The sequence below is a fragment of the Callithrix jacchus genome, chromosome 3 (genome assembly GCF_049354715.1).
Source record: "Callithrix jacchus isolate 240 chromosome 3, calJac240_pri, whole genome shotgun sequence".
Taxonomy (NCBI): domain Eukaryota; kingdom Metazoa; phylum Chordata; class Mammalia; order Primates; family Cebidae; genus Callithrix; species Callithrix jacchus.
In genome coordinates this window covers 127,834,133-127,853,322 of record NC_133504.1, presented here as the reverse complement: position 1 = coordinate 127,853,322, position 19,190 = coordinate 127,834,133, and the positions used below count along the sequence as shown (strand labels likewise).

The 19,190-nt window shown below is 36.5% G+C and overlaps 1 long non-coding RNA gene across 1 annotated transcript; it reads right to left on the bottom strand.

Annotated features, from left to right (window-relative positions):
• Positions 1–2,259: 2,259 nt before the first annotated feature.
• On the bottom strand, positions 2,260–17,515 carry LOC118152283 (uncharacterized). The gene is made up of 4 exons (XR_013533450.1): positions 17,279–17,515; positions 15,011–15,217; positions 7,743–7,849; positions 2,260–2,821 (listed from the first exon to the last, which is right to left on the bottom strand). It is a non-coding gene; the product is annotated as an uncharacterized LOC118152283 (long non-coding RNA).
• Between the last annotated feature and the right edge of the window lie 1,675 nt (positions 17,516–19,190).

Below are 19,190 nucleotides of genomic sequence, written 5' to 3'. Positions count from 1 at the left end.
GAAATTTTGGATTGAAAGTTCTTTTTTTTAAGATGTTGAATATTAGCCCACACTTTCTTCAGGCTTATAGGGTTTCTGCTGAGAGATCCACTGTTAGTCTGACGTGCTTCCCTTTGTGGGTAACCTAACCTTTCTCTCTGGCTGCCCTTAGCGTTTTTTCCTTCATTTCAACCCTTGTATATCTGAAACTTATGTGCATTGGGGTTGCTCATCTTGAGGAATACCATTGTGGTGTTCTCTGTATTTCCTTGATTTGAATGCTGGCCTGTCTTGCTATGTTGGGGAAGTTCTCCTGGATAATATCCTGAAGAGTGTTTTCCAGTTTGGATTCATTCTCGTCACCTTGAGGTACACTGATCAAACGTAGATTAGGTTTTTTCACATAATCCCATATTTCTTGTAGGCTTTTTTCATTTCTTTTTATTATTTTTTCTCTAATTTGGCCTTCTAATTTTATTTTATTGAGTTGATCTTCAATCTCTGATATACTTTTTCTGCTTGATTGATTCAGCTATTGAAACTTGTGTAGGCTTCACAAAGTTCTCGTGCTGTGTTTTTCAGCTCCATCAAGTTGGTTTATGTTCATCTCTAAGCTGGTCATTATAGTTAGCAATTAGTGTAACCTTTTTTCAAGGCTCTTAGTTTATTTGCATTGGGTTAGAACATGTACCTTTAGCTCAGAGAAGTTTGTTATTACCCACCTTCTGAAACCTGCTTCTGTCAATTTGTCAGACTCATTCTCCATCCAGTTTTGTTCTCTTGTTGGTGAGGAGTTGTGATCTCTTAGAGGAAGAGAGGCATTCTGGTTTTTTGATGATTTCATCCTTTTTGCACTGGTTTCTTCCCATCATCTCAGTTTTATCTATCTTTGGTCTTTCAAGTTGGTGACTTTCAGATGGATTCTCCAAGTGGACATCCTTTCTGTTGATGTTGAAGCTATTTCTTTCTGTTGTTTACTTTTCCTTCTAACAGTCATACCCCTTTGCTGCAGGACAGCTGGAGGTCCACTCCAGACCTGGCTTGTGTGGGAATCACCCATGGGGGCTGCAGAACAGCAAGTATTGCTCCCTGTTCCTTCCTTTGGTACCTTTGTCACAGAAGGGTACCTGCCAGATGTCAGCCAGAGCTCTCCTGTTTGAGGTGTCTCTTTGGATATACAGGGGTCAGGGTGCCACTTGCGGAGGCAGTATATCCCTCCTCAGAGCTCAAGTGCTGTGCTGGGAGCTCCATTGCTCCCTTCAGAGCTGCTGGGCAGGGACATTTAATTCTGCTGCAGTGTAACTCACAACCACCCAACCCTTTTCCCAGGTGCTCTGTCCTGGGAAGGTGGGGCTTTATTTATAATTCTCTGATGCCCTGCTGCCTTTTTGTCAATGATGCTCTGCCCAGGAAGGAATCAGTCTAGTCACAGTTGGCCTGCAGAGGCATTGCTGAGCTGGTGGGCTCCACCCAGCTGCTGTGTAAACTTACTTGTGCTTTTGTTTATACAAGTAAGGTTAGAACTGCCTCAGTAATGGTGGACTGCCTCAGTAATGGCAGGCTGTCTCAGTAGTGGTGGATTTCCTCCATAGTGGCAGACTGCCTTGGTAACGGCAGACACCCTTCCCCCACCACCAAGCTCAACCATCTCAGGTCAAGCTCAAATTACTGTGCTGGCTACAAAAATCCCAAGCTAGTGGGATTCAATTTGCTGGTCTCCATGGGAGTGGGACCCACTGAGACAGATCATCTGGCTCCTTGCCTTCAGTCCCCTTTCTCTCAGGGGTATGTGTGACTCTGTCTCACAGGTGATCCAGGAGCCAGCCAAAACAGCTGCTCAAATTTGCACTGGAAACCCGTGGTGCCTGTCAGCCAGCAGGAATCTCCTGGTCTATGGGCTGCAAAGACCACAGGAGAAGCAGAGCATCCGAACTGGCATACTGGAGTGACTGGAAAAGTCCCTGATGGTCTCCATTGGGTTGGGGGGTGTCTTCTGGCCATTGCACTTCCTGGGTGAAACAGCACCCCACCCTGCCTCAGTTTGTCCTCCTTGGGCTACACCCACTGTCCAACTAGTCCCATTGAGATGAGCCTAGTACTTCAGTTGGAAATGAGAAGATCACTCATATTCTGAATTGCTCTCACTGAGAACTGTGCTCCAGAGTTGTTCCTATTCCTATAATTTGTAATAAACATTTTTAAAAATCAAAATAGGATTGTTAAACACATTGATTATGCAAGGATCCCAATTGTGGCTTAGAGATTTTTAAAGCACACATAATATAACATTATTGAACCAATATTTGATACAAAATTGTCATAAACATTAAAAATTATGTAATTAATAATTTGGTTGGTTTTATTCGAATTTTAAAGGGAAGCTTTAAGATAAATTTGAAGCTCCAGGTTCCATGAAAAGGCAAATACTGCCCAATGAGATATGACCTACTGTATTGATTCTCTAAAAAAAAAACCAAATCATATAAAAGCATTCCAGAAACTTTATTGTGGTTAGTTTTTACAAGTTCAAAATCACTCTAATCAAAAATATATATCACAGCATCTAAGTAGGTAACTCCACAAAGAATTCAAATTGGAAAGGTATTAAGGAAAGGCTCACAAATTTGATCTCATTTATTTTCAGAACCCCAAAACAACTATTAACATTTAGAGTTGGAAAAGACAGTCAATCACATACCTTTTCATTCTTGAAGTTCAGACAATGGGTGAAGAAAAATAAACTAGGAGAATATTTCTCATGTTCAGAATGAGCCTCATGTCATTTTCAGAGTTACTGGAAAAGCCACTGTCAGTCATAGACTATCCATTGACCACACAGAGCCTAATTTCAAAAGGATTTTAAAAGGTAACTTTAAGAGTGCAAATTAGTGATAGTGTAAAGGAGATGCTACAGAAAGTTATTCCACATATGTGAATGCTTTTATAGTTCTTGAAACCTTTTTTCTTATAAAGGTCAAAGAATTGTGTTTACTTTGCGATTTTGTTTCAATTATTTATTTTAGATCATTATTTTAACACTTAATATGAAAGTAAAGTAGCCTATCCCTTGTGCAAATTCCCACATTCTGTATTTGAGTCTAAATGTTTTATACAAATTATAAAATTTTAAATTCTAAATTGGATAGATTTTTATATTTCTATAAAATACTTCTAAAACTTAAATGTTCTATAATTAATTAAGATTTATTTTATGTTAGTGGTTACTTCTTTATACTCCTAATCTGTTATATAGCCAATGGTGCCTCATGTTCGACATTTTAAAATTTAAAAAAATCTGATTATCACAACAATTCATTATTTTTACCATACAGAAATGGAAAAATGCAAAGATACTAAGAAACTTTTCAAGATTGCAAGGCTGAGAGGTGCTTGATCAGGATTTGAATTCAGGTCTCTCTGATTCCAAAGCCCTCACACTTTCTACTATGTCAACTGGCCTCTGTCATGTGACAGAGGATAATGTTTTTTGCTATACTGTTAGTATTAACACTAATGGTAGTAAAAATAAAACTGAGAGTGTATTATATACCTTGCAATATTCTAAATGCTTTATACATATTTTTAATTATCAAAATGACCTTGTGAAGAGAATATTATTATAATATCCTTTTGCATATAGGTAATGTAAGTGAAGCACAAGAACATTTTTATATGTTGCATTTTTTTAATAATAGCAGCATAATTCCTTATTTATCTTTATTTAAATTTTTAGTTATTTTTTATAATTTTTTAGTTATAGTAGTGAATAGAAAAACCTCTGTAAACATGATTTGCTGTTAACACTAAGGTAAGTATATTACCTGTGTTTGATTTTAATGAACTTCAAGTACATTTGTTAATTTTTTTTTAATTTGCCAAGTATCAAGAAATATCTGATCAACCAAGTGGAGCCTTTCATCATAAACTGGACCTACCTGGGTTGTACCCTATTGGCCTTCATCTCACCCACATGCATCTACTCATCTGTACCACAATCATTTAACCAGATCGATTATTACCTTTTCAAACTTCAGAAAACACTTTATTTCCTTGTCTGTTTGCATCAATTCAAACTCCACCACACCCATCACAAACTCTAAACTCTCTAAACTAGGCACAGATCATCCTTGCTCAACTCAATTTAGGGAAAACCAGCACGCTCAATTTCAAGCAAGAATAGACCTAGTACACCTACCAATATAGCTAAATATTAAAATGACTGGTTTCCACCCAATATATGTCTTACAAACCTACCATATTGGAATCCTTACTCACAACAACACATTCTTAAAGCAATGTCAACAACTTCTTCTCTGTTAGCCTCTATTGTTACCATGTCTATAAATCCAACTCCTTATACCATTACTAAGTATCTTATTGCTATTGTCTTCACAACCACTCAAACCTACCCTACTAGAGCCTACTATAATTGATGCCCTCTCTAATACCAGCAAGTATGCTGCAATTCCTATTCAATACTCAGATATCATTGTTGTTTATGCCTGGGGCTATATGGCTATATTGAAGAGAGAGAGAGAGAGAGAGAGAGAGAGAGAGAGAGAGAGAGAGAGAGAGAGAGAGAAAGTGTCTGTGTGTGTGTTGATAGAGCAGGATGAAAAATTATAAAACATCTCTCTCCCATCACAAAATTAAAACTCTATTTAAGGAAAGATAAATCAAACAAAAGTTTACAAATTTCATAAAGGATTTCAGGAAATTTCATGGGACTAGGCTATAGTAATGAGAAGTAGTAAGAAATATCACATTCACAATACCTGCTTTGTGTAGCTATTCAAGACAGAAATAAGCCACTGTGTAAATAGTGCCAATGTATGATTTTTTAATAATATATTACTTTACATAAATATATTGCATGCACTCAAGATTCTAAGATTAGAATTCTAATACCTGATTAAATTATGATACTTTTTGTACATTAAGTTCTACCTGAAAGTCTTGTACACTACATTAGGAAATCATCATCCTGTTGGGATAAATTCTTCACAGCATGGTAATTCTTCTCTTGAACATCATCTAATCAATGCTACTCTATATGGACCCTAACATATTCCTCAATCCATTATAATAAAAGCCCTAATCTGATTATCATCATTAAATAGTTAGCATTTATTTAGTACTTGCTTATGTTCCAGGCAGTGTGAATGTAAGCACTTCACATTGATTTATTAATGTAATACTTAAACAATTCTAAAATAATGAAGAAAATGAAGCAAGAAAAGATGAAACGCAGCTCGGTATGAAATCCAGGCAGACTTCCTTCAGATACTCATTGCTTACCTACTGCAATATTTCTAAATATGCCTTTCTACATTAAAATTGTATATATGCTTGTCAATACCTAATGAATTTGGACTAACTAATTTGTGTATTTCTTTAAGTTAAAGAATAGAATAGGTTTCTTACATATTCTTATTCTTACTCAGTGTCACCTAATATAATGTACATTACTATAAAATTTCTCATGAATTCATTTCGGTGAAAGTATACTGGAAATTACATGTAACATCCCAATACTACTAAAAAGATACTAAAAGAAAACAAAGTAAATATTGACCTCAACTGCAAGAAACTTCAGAATTCATTCTTAAATATTAGTTACATAAGTTTTATGCCAAAATAAAAGTGGCAAATCTCATAAAATACATAAAGTATCATGGGGTTTCAGATTAGGGAAAAAAACAATTCAAGTTGGGCACATAAGAAGGTTTCCAAGGATGATAATATTTTATTTGGTCCCGACAGAACATGCAGATCATTGAGACCCCTAGGTTAGAAGTTTAGGAACATTTCAGAAAGAATGAAGAGCATCAGAAAAGCAACAAACCTTTCAGGAAAATATGATGTGGTATAGAGAGTCTAGAGCAAATTGTTCATGAAGAGAATAGTGGAGGAGAAAATAAGATAATAAAGGAGAAGCAGGGTTAAAATTGCATAGACTTTTAAATGAACTCTTTTCTATAGGAATAACCAGGACTTGCCCTTCTGCCGCTCACACCCTGCTAACTTCCTTCATTTCTCTAGGCACAATCTTATTGTCACTGCTATTTCCAAGAATCTACCACATATCACCACTTCCTCAGCGTCCACTGCTGATACAACTCCCCAAACAGCCTCTAAACCTGCTATTTCCACAAAGACCACATTAGCAAGAATGGTCATCAACATGTTCCCAAATGTACTCTATATCTCCTTCTTCAGAAACATGGGTACCTATAACAACATCAGCATCAACCAACAAAATGTAGGCTAAGTTTAGCAACAACTGATCTAGAGGTAAATTGGCAACTGGACAAAAAGTTGCATCTGGAACTTCTCTGAATAATGAGAGCCCTAGCAAATTCAGGACTACCCTGAAACTTGGTAAGTCAGCGCTAAAGGTGATGACAATCATGTGGATTTTGACATTGACCTTGAAGCTGACACCACCTTTGAAAAGGGAACAATTGCTATTTCTCCAAATGATGTCAATGCCAATGGCATTTATGTTTCAATATAATATATGCAGTAGATAGTGTTCCAATCACAATTTGAAAAAAGTATGCAAGGGAATGTGTTAAGGACCAAGCTAGAGAAACAAGTGTGTAGCACTGTGGTAATTAATTAGGAAATAAACTTTCATTTTAAATTCTCTATTGATTACTGTCACAAAAAAAAACTTACTGTGATTTCCTATTGCCATATAGTATAATACTTTGAAAACTAAAAATGACACTTTATAGATGAATCACTTGAAGAGATACTATGAAGAACTTCAGGCATATACTAATTTACAGTAGCTGACAAAATCCACATTAATCTTCAACTTCATTTGCCAATACACTTTTCTATATTTTTGGCCATTATTTCCAGGTTCTGTTGTTCCCCAAATTCCTAATACTAGAATATATAAATATACTGTTGCAGTTTCTGCTACTATTACTACTAACAGCAAGAATAATAACACCTCTATAGTGCCTACTATGGGTTAGGTACTTTTATGAATATTTTACTTATACCAATTCATTAAATCCTCATAACATCCCTATGAAATAAAAATAATCGTTATTCTCAGTTTATAGAGAAAACTGAGGCGTGGAGAGAGTAAGTCATTTGTCGAAGGTCACACTGCTAGTAAGCAGAGAAAACAATGATACTCAAATATGTCTGGCTTTGTAGTGTTTGTATCTGACCGCTGTCCTGCATTGCAGCTCAACATCAGTTTCCAACTAAAAACATTCATATTTTAGTATCAGCTGATGTTTTCAATAATCTTTCCATTTTTATAAGACATAATCAGTAAATAAGATTTCTTAGAAATTTAGTGCATTTTTATCAGGAAATATGTTACTGGGGGAAAATGCAAATAATTAGTTCAGTTTCTCAGGTTTTTAAATAGAACTCAAAGAATGCTTTCGGAATAAAGATATTGTATAATAAAAATGGTAGCTAATATTGGATAAATAATGAGATAGGAGTCTGCAACTTAATAGTTGCTGATATCTAAAGACAAGAATCCCCAACTCTCTTGTCTATGTCCCAATATCTAGCTAATAGAACTATAATTGTAAATTTGACAAAGGGATATATACTGGTTATTATTCTGAAGCAAATGGAAAACTTACATGCAAAAGAAAGCAAATCACATTATGAGTCAAATCAGTGGGACAGTCTTAAATGTATGTGGCATTTCTGGTTTGAAACTGATGACCTCAAATCTCAAGAAAAGACAGCATTATATATTGTTCTATTACTGGCACATTTACTATATTGTTGATTATCCAGCAGGCATCCAACTCAAGAGCCTCTTGGAATCAAAGGTGGTATAAATAATATTGTAGTAAAGGAATTGTCCAGTTGAGATGTGTTGAATCTATTAAAAGACACCAATGGAAAAAGAAGGTCATTATTTTTCATTTAACCTTTCATTAGCACCATTATTACTATTAACTGATGCATACTCAGTACTAAATACAGAGCCCCCAAAATAATACTTATTTAATATTTTTTAATGAATTAGTACATGGAATGTATTACAATGCTTTCAGTATGAGATTTAAGTTATAATCAACATATTTACATACAAATCAGTTAAGGTAAACAGTTGTTCATTCAACTAAATATATAAATTAGTTAAATTTTAATTTATTAACCAGACACACAAGTGACTTTACAATGTATTTCATGCATTACTAATGTTATCATATAAATTTAACAACATCTTGTATTGTGAATTTGGAAGATATTTCCATTTTTTAAAGATGAGGTTAAGTAACCTCTCTAAAGTCAGATAGCTACTAAATGACAGGTAGAATTTAAACATAGTACTAATTTCAAGACAACTACATTTACTATCATATATATATGATATTTACATGTTAAAAATAGTAAATGATAAAATAACAACCAAGCAAAGTAAGCTTCACGTAATTGAGAATACATTCAGAAAGCTCTAAAATGGGCTGGGTATGGTGGCCAACACCTGTAATCTCAGGACTTCGGGTGTCCAAGGTGGGTAATTCACCTGAGGGCAAAAGTTCTAGACCAGCCTGACCAACATGGCAAAACCCCATCTCTACTAAAAATACAAAATTAGCTGGGTGGGGCGGCACATGCCTGTAATCCCAGCTACTCGGGAGGCTGAGGCAGAAGAATCACTTGAACCCCAGAGGCGGAGATTGCAGTGAGCTGAGGTTGTGCCATTGCACTCCAACTGGGGAAATTAGAGGGGCACTCCAACTGGGGAAATTAGAGGGACACTCCATCTCAAAACAAAAAACAAACAAACAAAAACTCTATAATGGTGCAAATAAAATAATTCTGATAGTTAATTTCAAACTGAACAAGAAAGGTGTAGCTACATTTTTTACAAATAAAGCTATTTTTAACAATATTTAAATATATATTAAGCAATTAGAATAATCATGGTTTCAGCTTTCTCCTTAAATATTTTCATATACTGATTATTTCAATTCTACTCAAATAACAAGGAAGTAAATTATGCAAAAATAGAGTTGATTAAAGTCCTAAAACTATAAGAATGTATGACAACATATTAATTACTATATATTACTACTAAATATGCTTTTCTTTGATAAGTTGTTCAAAAAAGAATGATAGCTCCGAAATAACAAAATAAATTGCTAAAATAACTAATCTTTACTTATAATGGTCTTGAGAGAATATGCAAAGGACAAATTTTCTTTACAGAAAACAAATATATTTATTTCATTGTTACTGTTTCAAGATTCACCTGTAACAATCCTATCTACAATCCAATCCTAACAAAATGTTTTCTTCTACTTTCATCACCCACACCCCCTTTTCACCAAAGTAGGAAAGACACAGAAACCAAGTTACTTTATCAAGTGAAAGAATGGCTTCATTAGTTCTCTCTATATATAAGATATGAGACATATGGATACTTGGGGACACTGTTCAGGTTCAAAAAGAACAGCTACTGACTAGAATTCAAGATACCCCTACAAAGGTATCTAGTTGTATAACCCTATCTGTTATTCATTTCTGCTTCAGGTATGTATTAATTTCTCTATCACTTTATCAAAGGAGGAAAAGAGTCCAGGAATAGTTTTCAAATCAATGATGATATAGTGAGCCTAAGAAGGTATGATTTAAAAAAAAAGAGAGAGAGAGAGAAAAACACAGTTCATTAAGCAGTTGAATCCTTTAGAGAAAGACCTATAAGTCATCAGGTATAGAAGGTACTCACATGAAGGAGATGTATGGCTATGTGCAGGAATTCTTCAGAAGGAGATTATAGGAGAAATGAGGTGAAATCCTATATAACCCCAACCTATAAGGGATAGAGCAAAGAAGGTGGCTAAAAACTAGGGAAAAGCCAGGGAGGGGTAATTAACAGAGGACAAGGGGTAAGAGAGGGTCTGGTGAAAATATCAAGCACTGCAGAATGAATAAGTAAAAGATAAACTTAAACAAAAGTCCATTGCTATTGGCAACAAAGATGGTGCTAACAAACTTGATAGTAATTTCAGGGAAGTGGTGAGGTGAGATGCTAGATTGCAGTGGATTAAGGAGGAAGAGGTATAAAATTGAGATTATTTTCTAATATCTTCTAAACAGATTGACCATGAAGTAAAGGACTTTTAAGAGAGTAAATGGAGGTAGAATCTAGATTGTAGACCAGGAATGGCCAGCCTTTGGCTTCCTTGGGCCACACTGGAAGTTAAATTGTATTGGGCCACATATAAAATACACTAATACATAAAATACACTGATGAGTTTTTTCTTTTTAATCACAAAAATGCCTCATAATGTTCTAGGAAAGTTTACAAATTAAAGTTTTCCTGGGCCACATATAGCCAACAGGCTCCAGATTGGACAAGCTTACAAGTTTGTGGTAGACTGGGAAGGTTTTTAACATGTTTAAAAGTTAACGATAAGCCCTGGAAGAAGGAGAGATTACTAAATTAAAAAGATCATCTATGACAAATTTAATTACTCAACATGAGGAATAAAAGTTGAATTAAAAAAACAGGTTTATGAATAATATCTGCAGTGATATACATAGCTAAAATAATTTAATAAATTCTTACATGTGGCTTTCTATGTACTATGCTAAAAACACATGAGATACATGTACAACCAAAAAAATAAAAAACACCACCTCTGCCCTCATAGAATGTAAAGTCCGGCATAGAAATCGGCTATTACACATATATAAATACATAAACACAACTATGAATTTGGTAATTATTTTGAAAACAATCGCTATAAGCACTATGAGAACAAATATGAGACAATGAAGAGTTCCTTGAAAAAGTAATTCCAAGCTAGTATCAAAACACTAACATAAAACTCTATTGTTTAGAAACTCTCAGAGTTAACAGGACAAGATGAAGATTTTAACATTGATTGGGTTCACCCTGGCCATTGCCACTTGTTTCCTGTAGGAACTCACTCAGGATGGTGGCAAAAATATTAAGGGAACTATAGTAGAGAAAGTTCATAGAATATAGTCTCAAACTCTTTTAGAAGGCCTAAGGGATTTTTCATAGTTTCAGTAGAAGTTTCAGCTGAAGGCAGCCTAAATTCCCTTTACATTTAGTTAACAAGTAAAGCAAATAGCTGGGGTATGTGGGGGAGTTTACCTAAATAACTTGTTTCCTCATGTGGTCTCAAAACTAAACTTTGAGCTGGATGGCCCCTCTCAGGGGGAGGTGAACCAGGGATATTGTCAACTAATGGTGTTTATTTTGGGCATCAGAACCTGACCTTCAATCTTTCTCTACAAGTCTTGACTTAAAGCCTCAGTTATTACATCTACACTGAATAAACGTGGAAGGAGTGAGCTGGTGAGTGTCAAGTAGCTGCTATCTCTCTCTGTGAGAGGCTTATGACCCCTCAGCCAACTGGTTCACTATATTCTGTGTGTGAGTGCATTTATTCATCTGCCGTGCAGCTAGGGTCTAGGGGAACAGTCCCCAGCAGTTTCCCAATGAAGACTTCATAGAATGGAAGCCTAGAACTCCCTAATACTGAGAAACAGATTTTAGAATGAGAAAATGGCACTGGGGTTTTATAAGCTGGACAGAGTCAGGTGGATATTAAATATATATATATATTTCATTTCTTAATTATATGAATATGCCTACTTATAATCTCCTCAGATAGAGGAGAAAAATAAAATGAATTGAAAGCAAGAATCGAGGACAAAAAGAGAGTTCATAGGAAAATCAGGACCAAAACCATTGAGAGAATTTGAAACATTTTCTTAGCAGGTTGGGGGGACTGGAATTAAACTTGTGAATGATATTAACAAAGTCTGTGCTGCCCTTCCAGGCCCACATCCTTCCATCTCTAACACATGTGTGAGTGGTGTCCTCTGAAGTTTACATAAGGAGGGATCCACATCTCAAACTTCTTTCCTTTCAGCTAATTGAGACTATGATTCTAACTTAAAAAGAAAAAGCAATCATTTTTTCCCCTCAAACATCAAATATACAGTTGATTCACAAACTGAACTATTCAGAAGCACATATTCTATAACAAGATTGTTACTAGCTTTGCTAGGACTGAGCCCCTTAATTTTAGACACTATATTCTGGTTTTTCTAAATATCTCATGAAAGACTCATTAAATAATTTCTTATGCTTTTCCAGCTTAATTATACATGATTTACAAGCATCATTTTTTTTTGTAAAGCAGCATTATTTTCATAATGTTCTATAGTTTCAATTGTTTTTCAACAATCTGCACAAATTATTTTAGACACTGTCAGTTTTTTCAAGTTTCATTCTATTCTTTTTCTTTCATTTCATAGAGAATCATTACCACAACATTCTAGGACTTACATGAGTCTTAAACTCACAACAAAGTTGTAATACATATTTTCTGTAGTTTGTTAAAATTGAGTCTCTTGAATTGACTTCTAAACAAATTACTTCTGATTACATTAGAGTTTAACCACAGCATTATCTTTGAGTTTCATAGACTTTGGTGCCTTATTGTAATAACCTCTTTACTACTTTCTTTAGTCTATCATATATAAATATCTTATATTTAATTAACAATGCAAAGCCAAAAATTAATTACAAATTTCATAGTCACAGCTGTAAAATGTCATCAATTAAAATTGACTTTACCAACCAATTAAAATTGACTTCTCTAAATTAGATTTTAGTATTTCATAGAATTATGTAAGAAATTCTGTGAGATAGAGACACAGTTTCTTTTTACAACCCATTAGTCTGTTTCCACAAGACAGTATTATTTCTTTAACAATTATTTGTGTTTTATTTCTGATTAATTTCTTAAGTCTTATTACTCCCAAGATGAAAATATCCACAGCAATAATAAATAAGGTCACTTTATGCTCTGGGATCCTAGATGAACTTGAAAGGCAATCTAGGACATAAGAACTGCAATTCCAAGGCAACTCCTAGTGCTAGCCTGGACTTAGAGCCAGGGTACTAGGAAGGCGTGTGACCTGGGGAGACACCAAGGGGCAAGTGAGAAAGTGCTTACTCCCACCCTTTCCCCAATCCCAGGCAGCACAGCTCAAAACAAGGGAAGTGGCTCCTTTCTTCTGCTTAAAGAAAGAACAGCAAAAAGTAAAGAGGACTTTCTTTGTCTTGCATCTTGGATACTACTAGCTCAACTACAGTAGGACAGGGCAATGAGCAGAGTCAGGAAACCCCCATTTCAGGCACTAGCTCATGGAGAGCATTTCTAAACACACGCTAAGCCAAAAGGGTACCCACTGTCTTGAAGAAAAGAACCCAGTTCTGGCAGGGTTGATCATCTGCTGCCTAAGAACCCTTGGGCCCTGAATAACCAGAAGCAAAGCCAGGTAGTATGCTGTGGGCCTTGGATGAGACTCTGAGTCTTGCTAGATTCAGGTGTGACCCTAGCTAGATTCTAGCTGTGGTGGCTATGGGGAAAGCCTCCTTCTGTTTGAGAAAAGCTGAGGTAAAAGTAAAAGGAACTTTGTCTTGTTCATTAGGTACCAGCTTGGCTATAGAGTAGTAGAGCAACAAGCAGGCTTTGGAGGTCCCTAGGTGCAAGCCTGAGACATCGATCAACACCTGTGGAGGTCTGTCCTGCAGACCCTGACTTAACGATGAATAAATGAATGCTCTTTCACACCTATTTCAGTGATTCAAGTGGGCTAGGGATGGTCGTTGGCTGCTTTCAGAGGGCAACTGCTGCCAATCAATCAAGATCCCCTGTTCCACCCTCACATTTATTCAGTAAAGATTTCATAACAGAGGTTCTAAGTCAGCATGCTTGTGAATAATTAACATGGTTAAAAGAGTGGTTTTATGAATGATAAAAGCTTTAGATACCAGGGCACAGAGTAAACACTACTAACAGGCAATTCCCCTTGATTTCCTGCTGAGAAAACCATCCAACACGAAGTTTACATGAGTAAACAGAGTAGAGACAAATGAATGTGTGGTAAACAGACTTAACTGGGAAGGCCTCTTATTGTCGGTATCTTTTCCCTAATCTAATGTAAATGAGCTGGCTGCCTCCAGTCTGTCCCAGTAAAACTTTTCAGCTTTCCAAGAGTTAAGACTATAATTTACAACTTTCCCTAGTATTTCCCTAATATTTTGCCAGCCACCCCGAGTGAATTCCAATATCCCCCCTTTATTTGTTATTAAAATTAGGCTTTGTTGTCTGCTGACCACTGATGCATTCAGCAATGAGTCTGTCAGACAAGGTGGTCCTTGCTTTTATTACAGCCTTGCATCCTAGGATTAACAAATAACATAAGACAATTATGAATACAGTTAGCAACATTCCTTTCCAGTTAAAGAGCGACTCCCAGGAATAGGGGTCCAACCAGAAGAGATGATCTTACACACCTTTCTATATGGCTGTTTGTTGGGTGTGTAGATCTATAGTATGAAGGGATTCTAGAATTCTAGTTTTAAGTTGCTTTATGTCTGCTATTAAATCATCTTGAATGGTTCCCCAGAAGTGTTGCTCAACCTCATCCCAAGCATGTACTAATTGATTCTATGGTAGAGAAGTGACACAATATGTTTATGTTCCCAGTCACAGCTTAATTGCTGTCGGAATGCCAGTGCATCCTGTTGCTCCCCACATATTCTACAGCAGCCTCAAGTGCTTGCAGATGTGCAAAAATTTTTTTATCTATACCTTGCCTGAAGACAAGTTCATTTGACACATTCTTTGCCAGATTATCTACAAAGGCAGCTATCCCTACTGACTCAGTAATAGATGCCACTGCAACACTGGCAGTTGCCAGGATGACTATGGCTGAGACTATAAAAGCTATAACTATGAATCTTTTGTGTCTGACCTGTAATGTTACTTGGCATTTCAGCTTACTGTATGCCATTAATGAGGAACTTCAGTGGTGGTATGTTAATTTCTTTTAGCCAAGCAGTATTTGTTAGAAGCTGTGAAAGGAGTGTTAGTTTAAGTTACAGAGCAAAAAAAAAATGTAGATTAGAAAATGAGCTTGATAGAATGTAACAAGTACAGGTTACAGGTAGAGTGAAGGAATAAAAAGGAAACAAACCCTAAGCATGATTTCCTTAGTCTTCTGTGTTGTCCTCTTCAGCATTCTCCAGGTGATGTCCAGGGCTTGTGTCATCCTGTAGATCTTTTTTCTGGTGGCTTGAGGTTTTTCTTCTTTCCATCATTTGCTGAGAATGCAGTCTCTTAGCTGGTGCTGGTGTGCTGGAAATTCTAGTGGTTGTTCCTATGCTAAGAAACTTTTTACAATCTTTGTAAAAGAACAGGTTAGAGCTTTAAGAAAAATCTGTTGTTCTTTATTTTAATGTCCAGTTCACAGAAAAACTAGATGATACTTCCTTAACTTTTTAACTAATATCTTTACACATAGAATTTCTTTTACATTAATGTTTTAAAACTTGCTAAGACTTTCAAAACAAAATTTATGCAATCTACTTGCATAAATTCCTTTCTATAATATTTTTCTTTCTACTCCTCTCTCTAATCTTTCTGTTTCTGTCTGTCTTGGTCAAGCAGTGATGTTATCACTTGTAAGTCTGCTTGTTCATTGCCATAAGCCAATAGGCCAGGCAGTGTGCTATGTGCTCAAGATTATACTTAAATAAAGTTGTTTCAGAATTTTGTAGTAGATAAACTGAGTAAGCTGAGTCACTTACTATATTTATCAGCCAAGCTGAAAAAGTTTTTAATGCTAGTATCATAGCTTTAATCTCAGCTCTCTCACTGCTAGTAAACACAGATCAGGTGATTGAATTATGGGTTCTCTACCAAACTGCAGCTTTTTCTTGTTTACCTAATCCATCAGTAAACAGTGTTTAAAGCATTAGATATGCAGAAGTGCAATACTGCTTGGAATTGCTCTTGATGGAATCTTGATGATATCAGGATCATAACTTAGCAATTGACTGCATTAATCATTATGATAGCAAGCTGAGATAGGTAACATGAAGTCTTAAGAGGAAATCTGAAAATATCTCCAGAAGCAGAGACTTAAAGAATATAATTTAACCATGAGCTGACAGCCACAGGCAGAATAGCATAAATCTTGCAATTGAGTTTTCAGTCTGACTAAGTTTATGAACTTAAACTGGAAAACAATTCTGAAAACAGTGACTTAATAGTAGAGCAAAGACTATCTCTAATCAGTCTTTCATGCATACGTCTTTCATACTTAACATACAACGTCTTTTACCTTCTGAGAATGGGCACAAAATTTTTACTTCTTAATTTAACAAATATTATTTAATTTGGCTTAAAGTTTTCCTTTAAAGGATAATGTGTGGTTTTACACCCTTAGTTTTTAATTGCTCTTTAATTTGTGGGCCTTCTTTTATAGCCGATTAAATTTGTCATCTACATTTACAGAATTACTAGTAAATAAGGCTTGTGCTGGTAGTGTTGCCTTTTAAAATAGAAACGTGGTTTTGCAACTTAGCAGTCAATTAGGAAATTCTTTTCTACTAAAGAACAAAGCTACATGGCTGGCTCTTTATGGCTCCTTACTAATTCATGGGCTAGCTGTAATTTCTGTCCCTTCAGAGGTTACTGTTTTACTTAAACTGGATTTTTAAAGAGCAATGTGAAGGGTAGGTTTGGAATAACAACAGTGACTAATGTTAGAAAAGGGTTTTACAAATCCTTGAATTTACTTAAATCTTAGCAGAGAATTACTATTTGAGATGTTGCTTATATAAAAAGAACACATGAAATTTCACTGTGGAGAGCAGCTGTAGCAGCAGCAGCATGGGTCCAGGACTACAACCATGCTGGCCCCACTCAAGTGCTGCTTGCTGCTGGCTCCACACCACCTCCCCACTGGCCTACGAGGTTGCTGGCTTGGGTGAAGCTTCTCCGCCAGAGTCTTTTTTTTTATTTATTTATTTATTTATTTATTTATTTATTTATTTATTTTTATTTTACTTGGCCACACCACTCCAGACTGTAATGTCTTCTTTTTCTTTTATAAACAAAACATACACCTGATTGCCTTGCTGATCATCAGTTACCGGGCAGGCTAAGAGTTTCTTCTGTAATGCTGCTTGCTTAAGACTAGTTTCTATAGCTGTAATGTTTCCTTGGCCTTTTTTCCTATTCACTGGATGACTTTGTGCATGATCTCTCCCCACTTGTTCCCAGAGCTTTACATCCAGCATGCTATCTGCTGAGAATCATGGGTCTTGGGAAGCAGCAGTTTGAATTACGTTCTGTGCTTTTATCCGTTGAGCTGATAACTGTTGTTCCATGATGAATCCCTAGCCTGAAAGAATTCCTCCTTGAGTTTAGCAATCCCTAGTAGGTACCAATGACTTACTGACTGCTTGACATGACCGCACAGTCCTCTCTACCTTCCAGTTCTTGGGAAGTCCACTGCTCCTTCTTCACAGAGATGATCACATCAGTTCATTCTGTGTTCAAGCGCCTGCTGTGATGGATATCACATTGGGTCACCACCTGAGATGTCAATCACCACCTGTGGAGGTCTGTTCTGCAGACCCTGACTTAATGATGAATAAATACACTCTCACATCTATTTTGATGATTCAAGTGGGCTAGGGATGGTCATTGGCTGCTTTCAGAGGGCAACCACCACCAATCAACCAAGACCCCCTTCCCATCCTTACATTTATTCAGCAAAGATTTTATAACAGAGGTTCTAAGTCAATACGCTTGTGGATAATTAACATGGTTAAAAGAATGGTTTTACAAATGATAAAAACTTTAGGTTCTGGGGCCCAGAGCAAACATTATTAAAGGGTAATTCTTTGATTTTCTCCAGAGAGGACCATCCAGCACAAAGTTTACATGAGTAAACAGAGTAGAGACAAAGAAATTTGTGGTAAACAGACTTAACTGGGAAGGCCTCTTATTGTCTCTATCTTTTCCCTAATCTAATGTAAGTGAGCCAGCTACCTCTAGCCTCTCCCAATAAAACCTTTCAGCCTTTCCAAAAGGTTTGAGACAATAATCTATAACTTTCCCTAATATTTTCATAATATTTTCCAGCCACCCCAAGTGAATTCCAACACAAGCCTAGCTCTTAGCATTTTCGGACCTGCGATAGGCCAGAGAAAAGCCCACTCTCCTAAAGGGTGAGTCCCAGGCCTGGCAGTATTCAACAGAAGCAGATCAAAGAGTCCTTGGGTGTTTTTCTTTATTTTTAATTGTACTTTAGGTTCTGGGACACATGTGCAGATCATGCAGGATTGTTGCATAGGTACATACATGGCAATGTGGTTTGCTTCCTCCATCCCCCTGTTACCTATATCTGGCATTTATCTCATGTTATCCCTCCCCAGTCTCCCCTTAAGTAAACATTGACAAAGTCCTGGCAGTACTCTTTGAGGGCCTGTGGTGATAGTAGCCACAGGTGAGAGGATCCTGTGCCTGTGGAAAGAGGAAGGGAAAGTACAAAAGACTTTCTCTTATAGTTTGAGTGCCAGCTTAACTGCAATAGAATTGAGTACCAGCTAGATTCCCAAGGTTTTTATTCCAGTCCTTAGCTCTTGGTTGGCATCTCTGGACTCACCTGAGGTCTAGGAGAACTTGCCACCCTGAAGGAAGGAAGAACTTAAACCTGGCTAGCTTCTCCACTTGATGATCAAAGAGCCCTAGGGCCTTCAGTGAACATAGGTTGTATTCAAGTAACAGTTACAGTGGGTCTTCAGCAAGAACAAGTGCTATGCTGGCTTCAGGTCTGACCCAACAAAGTCCCAGTAGTGGTGGCCACAGGTGAGCTTGCATCAACACACCCTAGTTCCAGGTGGCTCAAAGCAAAGAGAAAGAGACTCTGTTTCTTTGGGATAATGACATCAAGAAGAACAAGAGTCTCTGCATGGTAATCCAGAGAATTCTTCCGGATCTTATCCAAGACCGCCAAGGCGGTACCTCTATGAATCTGCAAAACCACAGCATGATTGGGTGTAGGGCCCAAGTACCTTCAAAAACCTGAAAAACTTTCCTAAGAAAGACAGGTACAAAAAAGCCCAAATTGCAAAGACTACAATAAATACCTAAGTCTTCAATGGCCAGAGACAGATAAACATCTACAAACATCAAGACCATGCAGGAAAACATAACCTCACTAAAGGAACTAAATAAGGTACCAGGGACAAATTCTGGTGAAACAGAGATATGTGATATTTCTGACAGATAATTCAAAATAGGCATTTGAAGAAACTCATAGAAATTCAAGATAACACAGAGAAGGTGTTCAGAATTCTCTC